Raw genomic sequence first — 15,504 nt, 5'->3', positions numbered from 1 at the left:
TTCATCATCATCCTCCTAAACTTTTGAACCTTCCCTAATTTGGGTAGTTTCCTTATACATTTGGCAGGGTTTTTCAGTATCTGGCAAGAGTACTTAATTTCTTGGCTTGTCCTTTTTCTTATCTCCCTTTGTTTTCTTCCATATGTCCTTTTTTGTGTGTGCTAGTTCTCCCCGTTCATGCCCATGTTCCCTCATGTCAGAGTGTCCTGTATTCTAGTGAATTTATTGCCTCTGCTATTTCTTAATACTAAGTTCTCTATGCCTTGCTTAAAGCTTGCATTTGGTGTTTAACTCTCTAATTCTTGTAGTGCTCTACTAAATTCGTTTTCCAGGTTTTACCTGGCTTCACCTGTATTATCACTCCGTGAGGTAAAGATGATTGACTGCAGTCTGGGACAGGTTGGAACAGGACAACCTGCCCCTGGTAAGGCCTAGAATCTGTCCAGAGAGTATAAACTCTCTGCAGTGAGCTACTGGCACTGCCAGGGTGCTGTTTGCATCCAGACACAGCCTGCTTCAAGTAAGCTCTTGACTGGCCTATTAAATCTGTGACTGGCAGTTAATCACTTTATGTGATAAAAGCACAAGCTCCTCTCTCAGAAGATCAAAATGCAGGAATTCCAAGATTCAAAATTCCTGTGAAATTGTCATCAGACAGAGAGTCACATTTCATCGACTCCCTGGTTACATAAAGAGGTTTATTTGTGGAACTGTTTAATATTTTAAGATCTGCTTTCCAGGAACTGCAGAGATTCATCTAAGGCTATGAGACTGGACACTCCTATTCATCTGTTCCAGCCCAAGGACTGAGTCTATATTAAACAATGAAACTGAAACTCCTGCAAGCCAAATAGAAAGAACTGTTTCCAAATCCAACAAACCATCTCCATCGTGGTCAGAGTTATCATCAAAGACCCTGAATTTCACCCAATGAGAAGAAAACCTCTGTTCCTGAGACGAGTAGAGCAACAAAGACTGTTATAAGGACTTTTAAAATAATGTTTAAGTTTTTTTTCCCTCTTGTTTATATTAGTACTGCCAGTAACTATGAATTGAGTTTAGAACCTAAATTTACATTTGGCTTTAACAAAATACACCAAACATTCTTCATAAAAGTAAGTGCTGAATTTGCACTATGAATTTGGCAACAAGTTTAAATTATATATTGAATAATTCTTGGAAATGTTTCATTAAGTTTACTTCCACAAACTTACTTCATAGTTACCAAGCTGAACCTGGATAAAACAGCCATTCATGTTAGTGTGAAATCTCCATAATAGCTTGTTATATGATTAGTGTTAAGTATAAATAGTAGAGATTGAACAAGATCTTTGTCTTGTTTAATCTCTAAAGGGGGGATTGATGCCTTAAGACCCTTTTAGTTTCTTATTTTTCTAATTTTGTAAGCTTTATAAATTTTATACGAAGTAGAAGCAGCAGCCCTTGTTCCCTCACCCTGTAGCACAAGTAGTTTACACATTCCTCAACCCTCTTACCCCATTCCATGCTCCCTATATCAATCCTACCCCTGAATTTAGTAGAAATGTTTAGTCTTTTGTCGAGGCAAGGCCTATGCTGTTTAGAGAACACTCATATCTTGGCCTGAACAACAGAACACAGTCAAGAACTAGGTGACCGTGTACCCTTTGTGCTCTGAAGATGATGAGAATGATGAAGACGGGGTCCCAAAATACACCCCAGACTCAATTCCCAGGGGGTGGGCCCGGGGCGGACCAGAACAAAGGCAAAGGGATGAACAAAACTTGGATTGGTCAAGCAGTATTATAAAATGTAACATCTCAGGCACAGCCGGCGCATAAATAGATGCTAAATCAGAATAGATCTCATTTAAGTTTGTTAGACCTTTGATATGGTTTGAAGCTGGCTCCCTGCCAAGTCCCCAAACCTCACCACAAGACTCCCCCCCCCCCAAACCACTGGAGAAGAGGGGAAAAAAACCAAAAAACAAGAGAACTGAAATGAGAGAGAGAGACAGCTAAAGCAATATATATATAAATATATTTACACTTATATTACATTTATATACAATTGAAATATATGTACAATTTCAAAAGGAAAAGGGAAAGGGAAGGGGGAAGGGAAACAGGAACACAAACAAAATAAAATATACACGATCAATAGCCCAAGATCTAGCAACTAAAAGAATTAGCAAAAGAATATCTTACTACTCTCCTTGGGACAACAGAAAGTTGCGCTGGAATGACCGCTGGCAACCTCCGTCTCCCAGGGTCGGCAAGGCCTTACCAGGCCTCACTCCCCAACATGACAAACTCAACAGCAGGGAAACCTGCACCTCCAAAGCCGCCGGAAGGAAAGAGAACAAAGGCCTCTCCTCCTTTCTTCTTATACCCCGACTTACGTAAAAATCATAGGGAATACCGGGTAAATCTGGGCACTTCCTTGGTTACAAACTGGTCACCAAGGAAGGCCCAGACTAAACTACCACAACCTTATATTCCTTATATTAATTCCTTTTCAAACCAGGTATGGTCGTTGAACATGACTACCAAAAAATGATAGACTGAGAAGTACACAGCCAATAACTACTTAAAATGTAAACTGTGTAATTAAAATGTAAAAGTATAATAGAAATTCCAACTATGTGTGAGTGAAGAATGACTGAGGTGGCCACCAATTGAATGACTGGAAAAAGACTGAGAGAGAGAAACTGTGTAGATATATATGTGTGTAGACTTAAAAATCACATCACCATTGGCCAATCAGAGCTCAAATCAGTCCAGCAGTTTAATTACCTAGGCAACCTCATCTCCTCGGATGGTAAGACTGACGGAGAGATAACCAACAGGTTAGCAAAGGCATATAGTGCTTTTGGAAAACTCCACAAAAGAGTATGGCGTAATAAACACTTGAAGAAAAGTACCAAGATCAGTGTTTACAAAGCCATAGTGTTGTCTACTCTCCTGTATGGTTCCGAATCATGGGTCATCTACCACCACCACCTGCGTCTCCTAGAACGCTTCCATCAACGCTGCCTCCGTACAATCTTAAACATCCACTGGTCAGATTTTGTGACCAATACATCTGTTCTAGAGCAAGCAGCAGTTACAAGTATTGAGGCCATATTGATGAGAACACAGCTGCGATGGGCAGGACACGTCTCCAGGATGAAGGACCACCGCCTTCCTAAGATCTTGCTTTATGGTGAACTTGCCACTGGCTGCCACATGAGAGGAACCTCGAAGAAAAGATACAAGGACTCCCTGAAACAACATCTCAACCTTGGCCATATTGATCATCATAACTGGTCTACTCTGGCCTCCAATCGGGAGGCCGGGAGACACGCCATCTATAACGCAACTGTCTCCTTTGAGAACACACACAGGATCACTCTTGAGGAGAAAAGGCAGCGCAGAAAGAACCGTGTCTTGCAGAATATACCATCTAAGGAGTCTTTCTACTGTGCCTTTTGCAATCGGATATGTCTGTCTCGTATTGGCCTCATAAGCCACCAGCGTGCCTGTAACAAATGTGGATAGAGCCTTCCCAAATCTTCGTTCGCGAAACCTAGCCATGGGATGGATGGGATGGATGAGACTTAAAAATACTTCACGAGTGTCAAGATTTTAAGGGAATGTGTTACATGAATCTGTCGGACCATAGTGAGTCCTTATTCTGGATGGTAGATGAACTCTTTTTTTCTTGGTGAAGTGTTGTTATCCGTCCTTATTGTGGGATGCTGCATTTCTTATTGGCTTTGAATCGGGGGTTGTCAGTACTGATACCTTGCTTGATCAGCCTGTTGCAAAGGGCCCTGCAGCAGACTGTCAAGGCCATCTTTGTGGCATAAATACAAAAAAAGGGAGAATTGTTGGGTTGACAGCAGGTCCGTCGGAAGGAAGACAGCCACCATGAGCTTGCTAGAGCTTAGTCACTATGAGTCTACAAATCATCATGAGTGTGCTACAGGGCAGCCAATCCTGATGCATGTTTATTTGAAGACACCAATTGTAGTGCAACATGTATGTTATGCCAAGGGCTATAAATGTCAGTGATTTGTTACAATAAAGGATCTATCCCTCTCCTGTCCTATTTTTGGAAGAAGACTGTTTCTGTGTTGCTTTGGCTGTCTCAACTTAACAGCGAGATAAAGGAACAGTTGCATCCTGGGAAATCTGACCTTTCTGGGGCAGAAAGATTCTATCTGGGAGCTTGAAGTGGTACCTGACATGCATTCCCAACAAGTAATTCACCTGCAGGAAGAGTAAGTTCTCTTCAGAGATTCACTTTTAGTGTGATTCATGGCTGAGAGAACACCTTTAGGCTTGTTTCCACTGAAAATGAGGCATTCATGCATGCACAATATTTTCAGGGTATACAAGTGTTTAAAATTCATTTGCATTCTGCAGCAAATGGGAATTGCCAGGACCTCACCTTATTGGTATATACATCTTGAAATGAATTAATATGGAGTGGCTCAGATCATCACTATCATTTCTCCATTGCACACCATGAAAACTTTCCCCTCGCCCCCCATTATTGTAAAATTATGCTAGTAGACAGAGTTCAGGAATAACTGAAGAAAGAAGCTGTTAGGTTGAGGGAAAATACTTTCTCTGACATTTGGGAGAATAGAAGTTGTTTCCTGTTATCTTAAAAAAATGGATTTAAAAAAAAAGAAGGAAGATGAAATCATCCTTTCATTCTAGGATAATTGAGACTTCTCTGCTCTTTCTGAGATGAATAGAATTTTACGTCAATGACAGAAACAAAGGCAAAAATGCAAAGGCTAGGTTGCAATCTTTGCATGCACAAAAGCCAATTTAGCCTATTTTTCATAGGTAATTTGATAACAATCTCCATGACTCAATTTTTCTTCCTTCTGTTGCCTCTTGAAAATAAGCACTGGGGGGAAAAATTTTGGAGACCTAGAGCCATGCATAATCAGTGGGATGCCAAGAGAATAAAATTAGCAAGAATGCTGCAGTTCCAGGTTGTAGGACATGGAGGAATCTCTGCCAGTCCTTTCCCTTCCCTTCCCATCCAGGGCCTTCCCTTCCCCTCCAGGGCCTGGGGCATTATTGCACGTGACATATGAACAATAAGCAATAGGAAGTTCTGTGCCTGTATAAGCTACTTCCAGGAATTGCTGAATCCCCCAGTGTACCGAATTAAAGGCTTGTAAACATTTCAGAACAAAAGAAGCAGCTTTGACTAGCCAGTTGCTTGAGATGTGATCCTTGGGAGTGTAGATGTCCTAACTGTAATTAATTTAATTTGCTGTAATCTGTGTGCTTTGTGAATAAAAACAAATGCGTGAAGTGCTATAAAAGCATTGTAAGCCCCAACAATTCCAAAAAGAGGAGGCAAGGAAAGAGTCACTTGTGGGAAGTCTGGGAACATGTGCCTTGTGCTTGTAAGGGCAGATGGCAGCAGCAGAGGAGGTGCAGGGGAGGAACAACATTGTGGCAGGGACGAATGAGTGGACAGTGTCATTTCTACTGAACCTGGTCCTGCCTGCTCTGTGCCGGCAGAACTGGAGAGCCCTGCAGGGTCATGATGTGGCACAGAGATTTTAGCACTGATGGTTTTTCTTGAAGCTGTGCGGGTTGGGATGGATATAAAATGGAGGTGAGCTAAATGCTTCAGTGCTTATCAAGTCTGATGTGAATATCATAGAATCATAGAATGGTTTGAGTTGGAAGGGACCTTAAAGATTGTCTGGTTCCAACCACACCATGGGCAGGGACATCTCCTACTAGACCAGGTTGCTCAAGGCTTTATCCAACCTGGCCTTGAACACTGCTAGGGTTGGGGCATCCACAACCTCCCTGGGCAACCTGTGCCAGTGTCTCACCACCCTCACAGTAAAGAATTTCTTCCTAATATCTAATCTAAATCTACTCTCAGTTTGAAGCCAATGCCCCTTGTCCTATCACTACAGTTCCTGACAAAGAGTCCCTCTCCAGCTTCCCTGGAGGCCCCTTCAGATACTGGAAGGTTGCTATGAGGTCTCCACACAACCTTCTATTCCCCAGGATAAACAACCCTGACTTTCTCAGCCTGTCTTCGTAAGGGAGATTCTCCGGTCCCCTTATCAACTTCATGGCTTCCTCTGAACTTACTCCAACAGTTCCATGTCCTTCTTATGTTGGGGGCGTGACCTCTCTCGACCTGCTGACCACACTCCTTTGCATGCAGCCCAGGATTCTGTTGGCTTTCTGGGCTGGGAACTCATGGTGAGTTTTTCATCACCCATCATTCCCAAGTCCTTTTCCGCAGGGCTGCTCTCAATCACTTCTCCACCCAACCTGTAGGTGTGTTTGGGATTGCCCTGACCCAGATGTAGGACCTTGCACTTGGCTTTGTTCAATTTCATAAGGTTTGCATTGTCCTACCTCTCCAGTCTGTCCAGGTCCCTCTGGATGGCCCATCCCTTCCCTTCAGCATGTTGACTGCACCACACAGCTTGGTGTCATCGGCAAACTTGCTGAAGGTGCCCTCCATCCCACTGTCCATGTCACCAACAAAGATGTTGAACAGTTTTGGCCCCAGAACCGACCCCCGAGGGCCACCACTCATCACTGGTCTGCACATGGACAATGAACCATTGACCACAACTCTTTGAGTGTGACCATCCAGCCAGTTCTTTATCCCCCGAGTGATCCTTCCATTAAATCCATGTCTCTCCAGTTTAGAAACAAGGATGTTGTGTGGGACAGTGTCAAACACTTTGCACAAGTCCAGGTAGACTAAGTCAGTTGCTCTGCCCCATCCACCAATGCTGTAGTCCCATCGTAGAAGATCACCACATTTGTCAGGCATTATTTGCCCTTAGTGAAGACTTGTTGGCTGTCACCAATCACCTCTTTGTTTCCCATGTGCCTTAGCATAGTTTCCAGGAGAATCTGCTCTGTGATCTTGCCTGGCACAGAGGTCAGACTGACTGGGCTATAGTTCCCCGGGTCTTTCACTTTCCCCTTTTTAAGAATATGGGTTATATTTCCCTTTTTCCAATCGTCAGGAACTTCACCTGACTGCCACGATTTTTCAAAAATGATGGATAGTGGCTTAGCAACTTCATTTACCAGCTACCTCAGGACCCGTGGATGGATCTCATTGGGTCCCATGGACTTGAGCACATTTAGGTTCCTTAGATGGTCTCAAACCTGATCCTTTCCTACAGGGGGCTCAGGGTCTTCATTCTCCCAGTCCCTGCATTTGCCTTTCCCTACTAGTCTAAGTCTTTTACAATCATTTGCCAGCCTAAGAGGCAGGTATGGGTCTTATAAAAATATAAAGCTAATTAGAAAGAGTCAAAGTACCACCCAGAAAACAGTGATGGGAATCTTACACCTGTTAAGTATAGCAAGAGTGTGAAAGTCTATAAGTAAGATTTGATGGAAAACAGATGCCAAGGTGTTGTGGTTTCACCTCAGCCAGCAGCCAAGCCCCTCACAGATGCTCACTCACTCCCCCACCAGCGGGATCAGGGAGAGAATTGGAAGGGTAAAAGCCAGAAAACTTGTAGGCTGAGATAAATATGGTTTAATAGGGAAAGCTGTCTTGGTTTAAAGACAAATATTGGGATGGGAACTCCAATGAAATGAACTCCCTCTCCCCTGAACATATAGAGAGACAAAAACTGCAAGGAGGTTATAAGTGAAAAAAATAAGTTTACTAACAAGGAAAAAATAAATAGCAGCACCACAAAGATACAACGGAAACGGCTTACCAAAAAAAATAAAAGGGAGTTCACCGCATCACAGGGTCCCCCAGGAACAAAGGGGGGGAAAAAAAAGAATGGCAGAGGGTCCTCCCTGTCAACCATCCCTCGTCCACCCAACCAAACAAAAGAAAACAATGGGAGAACGGGGGCAAAACAAAACCTGGAGAGCTAGTTTGTCCAAAAAAGGGGTGACTGGCAGTGGTCCAGCACAAGGGTCCCAGGGCAGCAGTCCAGCAGCAGTGGTGGCTGGGGCAGCTCTCCAGCAGCGGGCGACTGTGTTGACATGGTGGCTGGAGTGACTTGGCTTTCTGCTTGTGGTGGGTTGACCTCGGCTAGGCACCAGGTGCCCACCAAGCTGCTCTATCACATCCCTTCCCAACCGGACAGAAGAGAGAGAATAAGATGGAAAACAATTAGTAGGTTGAGATAAGGCTGTTTACTAATGCAAAAGTGAAAGTTTGCTCATGCATAAGCAAAAAGGAAAATAACATGGTTTATTCTCTACTTCCCATTAGTGAGAGATGTTTATCCACTTCCCAGGAAGCAGGGCTTCAGTATGCATAATGGTTGCTCAACAGGCAAACATTGTAAACAATGAATGCCCCCCCCCCCTCCTCCTTCTTTCCTTAGTTTTTATATCTGAGTTGACTTCATATGGTCTGGAATATCCCTTTGGTTAGTTTGGGTCAGCTGGCCTGGTTGTGTCTCCTCCCAAGATCTTGCCCTTGATGGGGGGAGAGGATGCTGTGCCAGCCCTGCTCAGCAGTAGCCAAAACACTGGTGTGTTATTAGCCCCTTTCTAGCTCCCAGTGCAAAGCACAGCACTGTGAGGACTGTTATGGGGAAATGAACTCCAGCTCAGCCAGACCCAATACAAGGCCACCCCTTATTCTACAACATTTGCATCATACTCAGGTCCCACATAATTTATATATCTTCTGACTATCCCCCATGCTTTCAGAGACAGATATTATTTTTCCCATTTTCATGGGCTTCTTCCACCCCTACAGATCTTGGACCCCATTCCATCAGTATGGGTACTCAGGACAGGAGAAGCAGTACAATCAGTCGTCATGTTGCCTAAAATCAAAGAAAAATTTTCTGGAAAATTTTAGTATAGTTAAGGTAGAGAGCATGTCTTTAATTAAAGTGCTTTAAGGTGTGCAATATACATTAGCACACACCCCACAGTATAACTTTTACAATTTTATAATACTAGCTAATTATCGTATCTAATGAGATACATCTATCCCGAAATTTGTCCATCCCCAGAACCTCCCTTGGGGCTGCCCTTAGGTCCACCTCCCTAAATTGGGTGGGTGAGTCCCACGACCCTCTTTTCTGCATCTTCTTCATCTTCCTCAAGTCTTCTGTCCTGCTTGGAGGAAATACAAGAATTCTGGGCCTTTTGAATAACTTTGACTACAATTATATCAAGGAATGTTGGATATATCTTGTTCTAGTACACTCTCTTCAGACTAGATGTCTCTTAGCTTGCTAAAAAATCTCTATCTGCTGAAATCCTTGACGAGGAAACATAAGCAACATTTTGGAATTTGGTACAAAAGCGTTTAGTTAAAAGCTCTATCCTAAAATTACTAAAAAAAAATGCTAAAAGCTGCATTAAAATCTATATGCTTATGAACTTTAAGGCATCATTATCCCCCCTTAAAGACTGAAAGATGAGACAAATCTTGTCCTATCAAGTCTCTACCATTTATATATAATATTATACCATAAAGATGAACAACTACTACAGCATTGAATCATACAACATGCCATTATGCAAACACTAATGATATATACAATTATTATGAACAGATGTTTTATCCAGGTCCAGTTTGGTAACCATGAAGTAAGTTTGTGGAAGATATCTCTGAAACCCAATGAGGTATCTTCCGAAGTTACCTGATGTAGAATTTGTTTCCAAATCTCGGCCAGATCCCTAGTAATTCTTCCGCTTTGATCTCTATAAGAACAACAGCTTGTGTTGATGACTGTACACACACCTCCCTCTGATACAGCGGATTGGGGAGAATGGGGAAGACCTCCAGGCCTTATGCTGCTAGCCCCATTACCTGCGAGGGGAATGCCCTTCCCCCCACCCCTGCACGTGGCCCGGTGACCCCTCAAGGAGCACACACAGACCACCAGGGAGGGATGGACAAAAGAGGAAGTTTATTGTGGGGTTGGGGTTTATAAGGCTTTTAGGAAGGTCAAAGGGGGCCAATCACAAGTTCAGGGTCACACAGAAAAAAACATCAGGTAAGGGGTCAACAGCAAATAGGAAGGGGTTAACAAAGGACCAATGAGAAACACCTCAGGACACCTTCCCAGGACACCTTGTGTGTGAGACAATAGCTTCACAGGGGGTGTCTGGAAGAGGGAGACAGTGACACTGCAGAAAATACACAAACATGTTGAAACATGTTTAAACTACAGTAAAAACTTCTGTTTCCATAAGGTTAGAGCTGTTTTCCTCACCAGTCCATCTCTGACAGGACTTTTTACATCCTGCATATGGCAAATCCATTGCCACATTCTGAGGCTAGTAAAAGATCGAGACCCATTCTGTTTTGCAAAACTACATGAGACAAACTATGGACTTCTTCTTGTGAGGCCATAATTGCATCTGAAGTTTGATTCTCAATATGTTCAATGACAGCCAAAATGTTAACAATTGCTTTTTCTAGCTCGCTTACTCCTAAAGAAGGAATAAGAACTCTAATCCAACTGTCAAAGGCAGTGGGATGTTTGGCAAGGGGGTTATTTGTTCTTTTTGTCCTTGTTACATAAGTCCTTATCCACCCATCTTGTTCTGTAATTTGATCGAATATCATTATATTCAGGATTACAGCCCCAAAAGCGCAGGCCTGATCTTTGTCAAGGGGCAAAACTTTCCATGCTTCATTTTTACTGATGCCTAAAGAAAATGCAGGGAGAAAAAACTCTGAGGCAATTTAGTTTTGGAGGTGAGATAAGGAAAGGATTTTAATTTGTGCCTAAGCATAAAGATTACATGACACGCGCACAACCCGCTGTGTACAGTTGTTACCATTTATAATATTGTCTGTCCAATCTTAGATTTTGTCCACCCACTGGCTTTTGCCCTGGACCACCCTCAGTCATGCCCCTTGGGAATTGAGGCGAGGGTCTTTAAGACCCTCTCTTCATCAGTCTTCATCTTCTTTGGGGTACAGGGGGCATATATTCATCCAGTTCTTGACTGTACTCTTGCGGTTTAGGCCAAGGTACAAGTGTTCTCTAAACAAAATGGGACTACTTTGACAAGAGACTAAACATTTTCTAATGGAATTCAGGGGATATTGATATGGGATAATAGAGGTTGAGGAATGTGTAAACTACTGTGCTAAAGGGCGAGGCATACAGCTACTTCTAAAATCTACTTCTACTATGAAACTACTTTTAAAGCTTATAAAAATTAGAAAAATCAAAAAAACCAGATGGACCTTAAGGCATCATTACATATCCAATACCATCCTGAACCCTGCGGGGGAATCATTCTCCAGGGTGTTGGTGCCAATCCTATTATAATTTCTGGTGTTAACTTTATTCTGGATTCAGTTTCATGGCAATTTGAAGGGAAAATGACCTTTCCTGTGGCATTAACAATTATGCAGGGAACTGTAATTTTCGTGATTAGGAATTAAACTGCTCAGGGCTATGGGTAGGTTAGTTATCGACAATGAAGGAATGGGACTGCACACACACATGGTTCAGTTTTGGGTTTCTCCACAGAGCTCTCTCTGCTTTCCCCTTTTATTCATATTCTTTGGTAAACAGGATCTGGTGTTGTCATTCAGTTGATCAGAGTTCCCAGGACTTTTTGCAAACTCAATGTTTTGATTTACACACTCCTCCCATCCTGTGATTGTTTTCAGTCAGTATCATGCATACTTTTTAAGTAGCTTTCTACTTTGAGAACACAGCATTCTTTCTCAGCTCCAAGGCCAAAACACTCCCTTTTGGTTCTAATCAACTGAACAGCTGGCTTAACTTGTTCCCACATTAGTGACCTGTTCCCACTTTTCAGATGTGAAAACTCCTGATCAGTTCTGGAGTTAAGGGCCCTCACCAAGGTTTGTCTCGTTCATTAAGATATCAATTAAAGGCCAGTTGTTATCCTCACCAATTGTTGGCCTTTGAGTACAAATCCAGCAATCATTTTTATGAAGAATATTGAACACATTTTGAACTAAAGCCAAATACAAATTTTGGTTCCAAACCCGATTCATGGTTACCAGCAGTATACACAAAAAGAGCAGTTTAAACCACATCTTCTTTATCAGTCTTTCTTGTTTCACTTGTCCCAGGAGTGGAGGCCTTCTTAACTCTGGAGTAGTGAATCCAGGGTCCTTTGCCAGCAACCTTGACCGCAGTGAGGGTGGTCAACAGTACTTGAAATGGTCCTTTCCACTTAGCTTGCAGGGGGTTGCTGTCCCACCATTTAACATAGACCCAGTCTACCGGCTGGAACAGATGAGCAGGAGTGTCCAATCCTATGGGTCTGGATATCATGACAAATCTCTGTAGTTTCTGCAAAGTAGAGTCTAAGGCCACTAAATAATTTTGCAAGTCAGTTTTCCCCCTCATGTGAATTTCTCCGGGAATATGTGGAATTTGATATGGCCTGCCATGTAATATCTCATAAGGACTTATATTGTCCCTCCTCCTAGGTTGTATGCAGATTCTCAGTAAAGCTATAAGCAAGGTCTGAACCCATGTCATAGATGTTTCTTGACAAATTTTGCTTATTTGTGTTTTGAGAGTACCATTCATGTATTCAACTTTGCCACTCACCTGAGGTCTGTAGGGAGTGTGTAGATCCCAAGCAATTCCCAAAACTGGAATAACTTCCCCCACAGCTGTTGAAATGAAGTGTGACCCTCTGCCTGATGACATTCCCAAAGGAACCCCAAACCTTGGAATTATATGGTTAAGCAAAACTTTTACCACTTCTCTTGCTGTGTTAGTGTGACAGGGGTAAGCTTCAGGCCATCCACTGAAAGTGTCAACCATCACCAGTAAGTGCCTGTATCCTTCTTTGCATGGTAACTGAGCAAAATCTATTTGCCAATAGTCTCCAGGCAGGTCTCCGGTCTTTGTTACCCCTAACACCATCCTTTGACTAGTATTAGGATTGTTTCAACAGCAGATTTCACATTTACTTACTAGAGTGTAGTGGTTTGAATCTTGTTTTCCCCCAGAGGCTAAGAAAAGTGGTAGACCCCAAGGGGTGGAAACCCCTGGAAGTTTTGAAGTTCTGTCCAATGGGCGCTCCTGCAAAGACTGTAAACATATCACAAGCACCGGAAGAGATGAGTTGTAGTTTGGTTGTTGTGGAGAGGTGGCCATGTTGTAGAGCCACGAGGAAAGGGGCTCTGAGCCCCTCGGGGCCTCTGGGACCTCCCAGCCCCTGGCTGGGGGGGGGACTGCAGAGACTTGGAACAGTGTTAGACTGGACTAAGTGTCTGTAGTATGCCAGGAGATGTTTTCTTTACTGTGGGTGAGCAGAGACAGCAGCAGCAGATGCAGCGTCCAGAGACTCTGGCTGAGAGCCAGGACAGATAAGAACTGAACCGGAGAAGTAACAGCAAACGGTATGCAACTGAGTAAGGAAGACACCGAGTTGTCTCGGAGAGCCAAGAAAGAGAGCCAGCAGCTGAGCTACAAAGTTCTGGGGGTAAGAACTGATACCACACCCCCCCAACTCCTTTGAGACCTCCTGGAAGGAGGAAGATGATGGACTCTTGCTTGAAAGAGCCTTGAAGTGCGACATACACTGCAGAAAGGAGCTAGAGAGCTCTGAGAGGAATGCAGAGGGGGTGACCTTGGCTCCCCCCTCGCACTGCTGCCAAGGTGGCAGCCTGAAGGCAGTGGCACAGAGGCCCTGCAAGGAGCTTGAATCTCCTGGAGATACCAGACCATCACGAAGACCCCCTGTGTCTTCGTGATATGACCGTGGTGGAACGACCTTGTCTGGGATGACGTAGTCCATGGAGGAAGACCCCTTTGCCTGCGTCAAGGGGGCCGAGGGAGCTTGGATACCTCCCTCGTGAGTGCTGGCAGAAATCCAGCTATCAGCTGCATGCATTGTGGAGAAGACAGATGACTGCTGCTGTAGAAGATCCTGCTGCCCTAAATGTGGAAGGGATCTGTCCTTCTTTCCCTCCTGGACTTTTATTTGGAGGGGAGAAGAGATCTGATCCATTGTAAATACTATATGTCATGGTAGAGATAGTTGTGATCGTGTGTATAATGTGATGTTAAATTTATTTGTATAGTCATTGTAATATATTCCCTTTCCCTCATTTGAAGTCTGGTGTGTTTTGTCTGGAAAAACCCATCCCACATTAGGTTGAGATGGGGAAGGGGGCTAGGACTAGGGGATTGGATTTTGGGGCTATCTCAAACCATGACATAGAGATTGCACAATTTTGGTCATTCCTACTTCTATCACTGTCTTCTTCAAATGTTTCAAAATATTTTCTTCTCCCCAATGGGTACTCTTGTGTTCCCACAGGACTATCTCCCAAAGGAGTTGGGATGGCACTATAAATTGTCCTGTAGGGTAACAGTCCGCCCTCCTTTGTGATTTTCAGCCTTAAGGGATTCAATTAACTGGTGGTCCCTCTTATCATATTTTGGGGTAAACCCTGACAGATTGATTTCTTTTTGTGGTATTACTGCTAGGATACCTTTTTCTGCAGCCCCTTTTGCCACTTGATTGGTAAAATGATTCCCCAATTTGGGAGTTGTTTTTCCCTTTTGATGAGCTCTGCAATGCATAATCGACACCTCTGTAGGTTTCCAAATACTCTGCAGGAGTGCAGAATTTGGATTATTTTCTTCCCTTTCTCAAAAACTTCTTCTGCTGCCTTGCCCCACATGGTGATGTCATCAATATATTGCAGGTGTTCTGGAGCTTTCCCCTGTTCCAGTGCAGTCTGAATCAGTCCATGGCAAATGGTCGGGTTGTGTTTCCACCCCTGGGGCAGTCGATTCCAGGTGTACTGGACATCCATCCAAGTGAAAGCAAACTATGGCCTGCACTCTGTTGCCAGAGGGATTGAGAAAAATGCATCAGCGATATCAATTGTGGCACCATTTGGCTACTTTTGACTCCAGCTCATACTGGAGTTCCAGCATGTCTGGCACAGCAGTGCTAAGAGGTGGCATGACTTCGTTCAGGCCACAATAGTCCACTGTCATCCTCCACTTTCCATTAGACTTTCACACTGGCTGTGAGTCCTTGGTGTGAGGATAGGTACATCCTCCTATCTCACAGGCTTCTTAACACGGGTCAGGTGTGCTCTGGGCAGCTGCTGCAAATGGTCTATTGTTAACAGTTCCTGGGAAATTACATAGAGGGTGTAGAATACACAGTTTGGGTTACACCTACACAGTGCTGAACTGGTCCCGACTGCTCTAACTAGGACACCATGGGAGACTGCATTACAAAACCATTCATACTGATGCCTTAAAATCCATATCATAGAGATTTTAATATAGCTTTTTAGAACTTTTAGAATAGAACTTCTAACTAAATACCTTTTGTACTAAATTCCTGAAATATTGTTTAATATTTCTTGTCAAGTATTTCAATGGATATTTTTAGAACACCTTGTCTGTAAAGAATGTGTGTAGAAAAGACATAACAGGCACATTGCTTGATATAACCAAGTCAAGAGGACTCAGAAGCCTTGAAACTGTTCCAATAAGGGAAGAAGGTGATGACAAAGACAAGGGTGAGGAGGAAGGGGTGATCTTTTGTG

The sequence above is a fragment of the Pseudopipra pipra genome, chromosome W (genome assembly GCF_036250125.1).
Source record: "Pseudopipra pipra isolate bDixPip1 chromosome W, bDixPip1.hap1, whole genome shotgun sequence".
Taxonomy (NCBI): Eukaryota; Metazoa; Chordata; class Aves; order Passeriformes; family Pipridae; genus Pseudopipra; species Pseudopipra pipra.
This window is presented reverse-complemented; position numbering follows the sequence as displayed.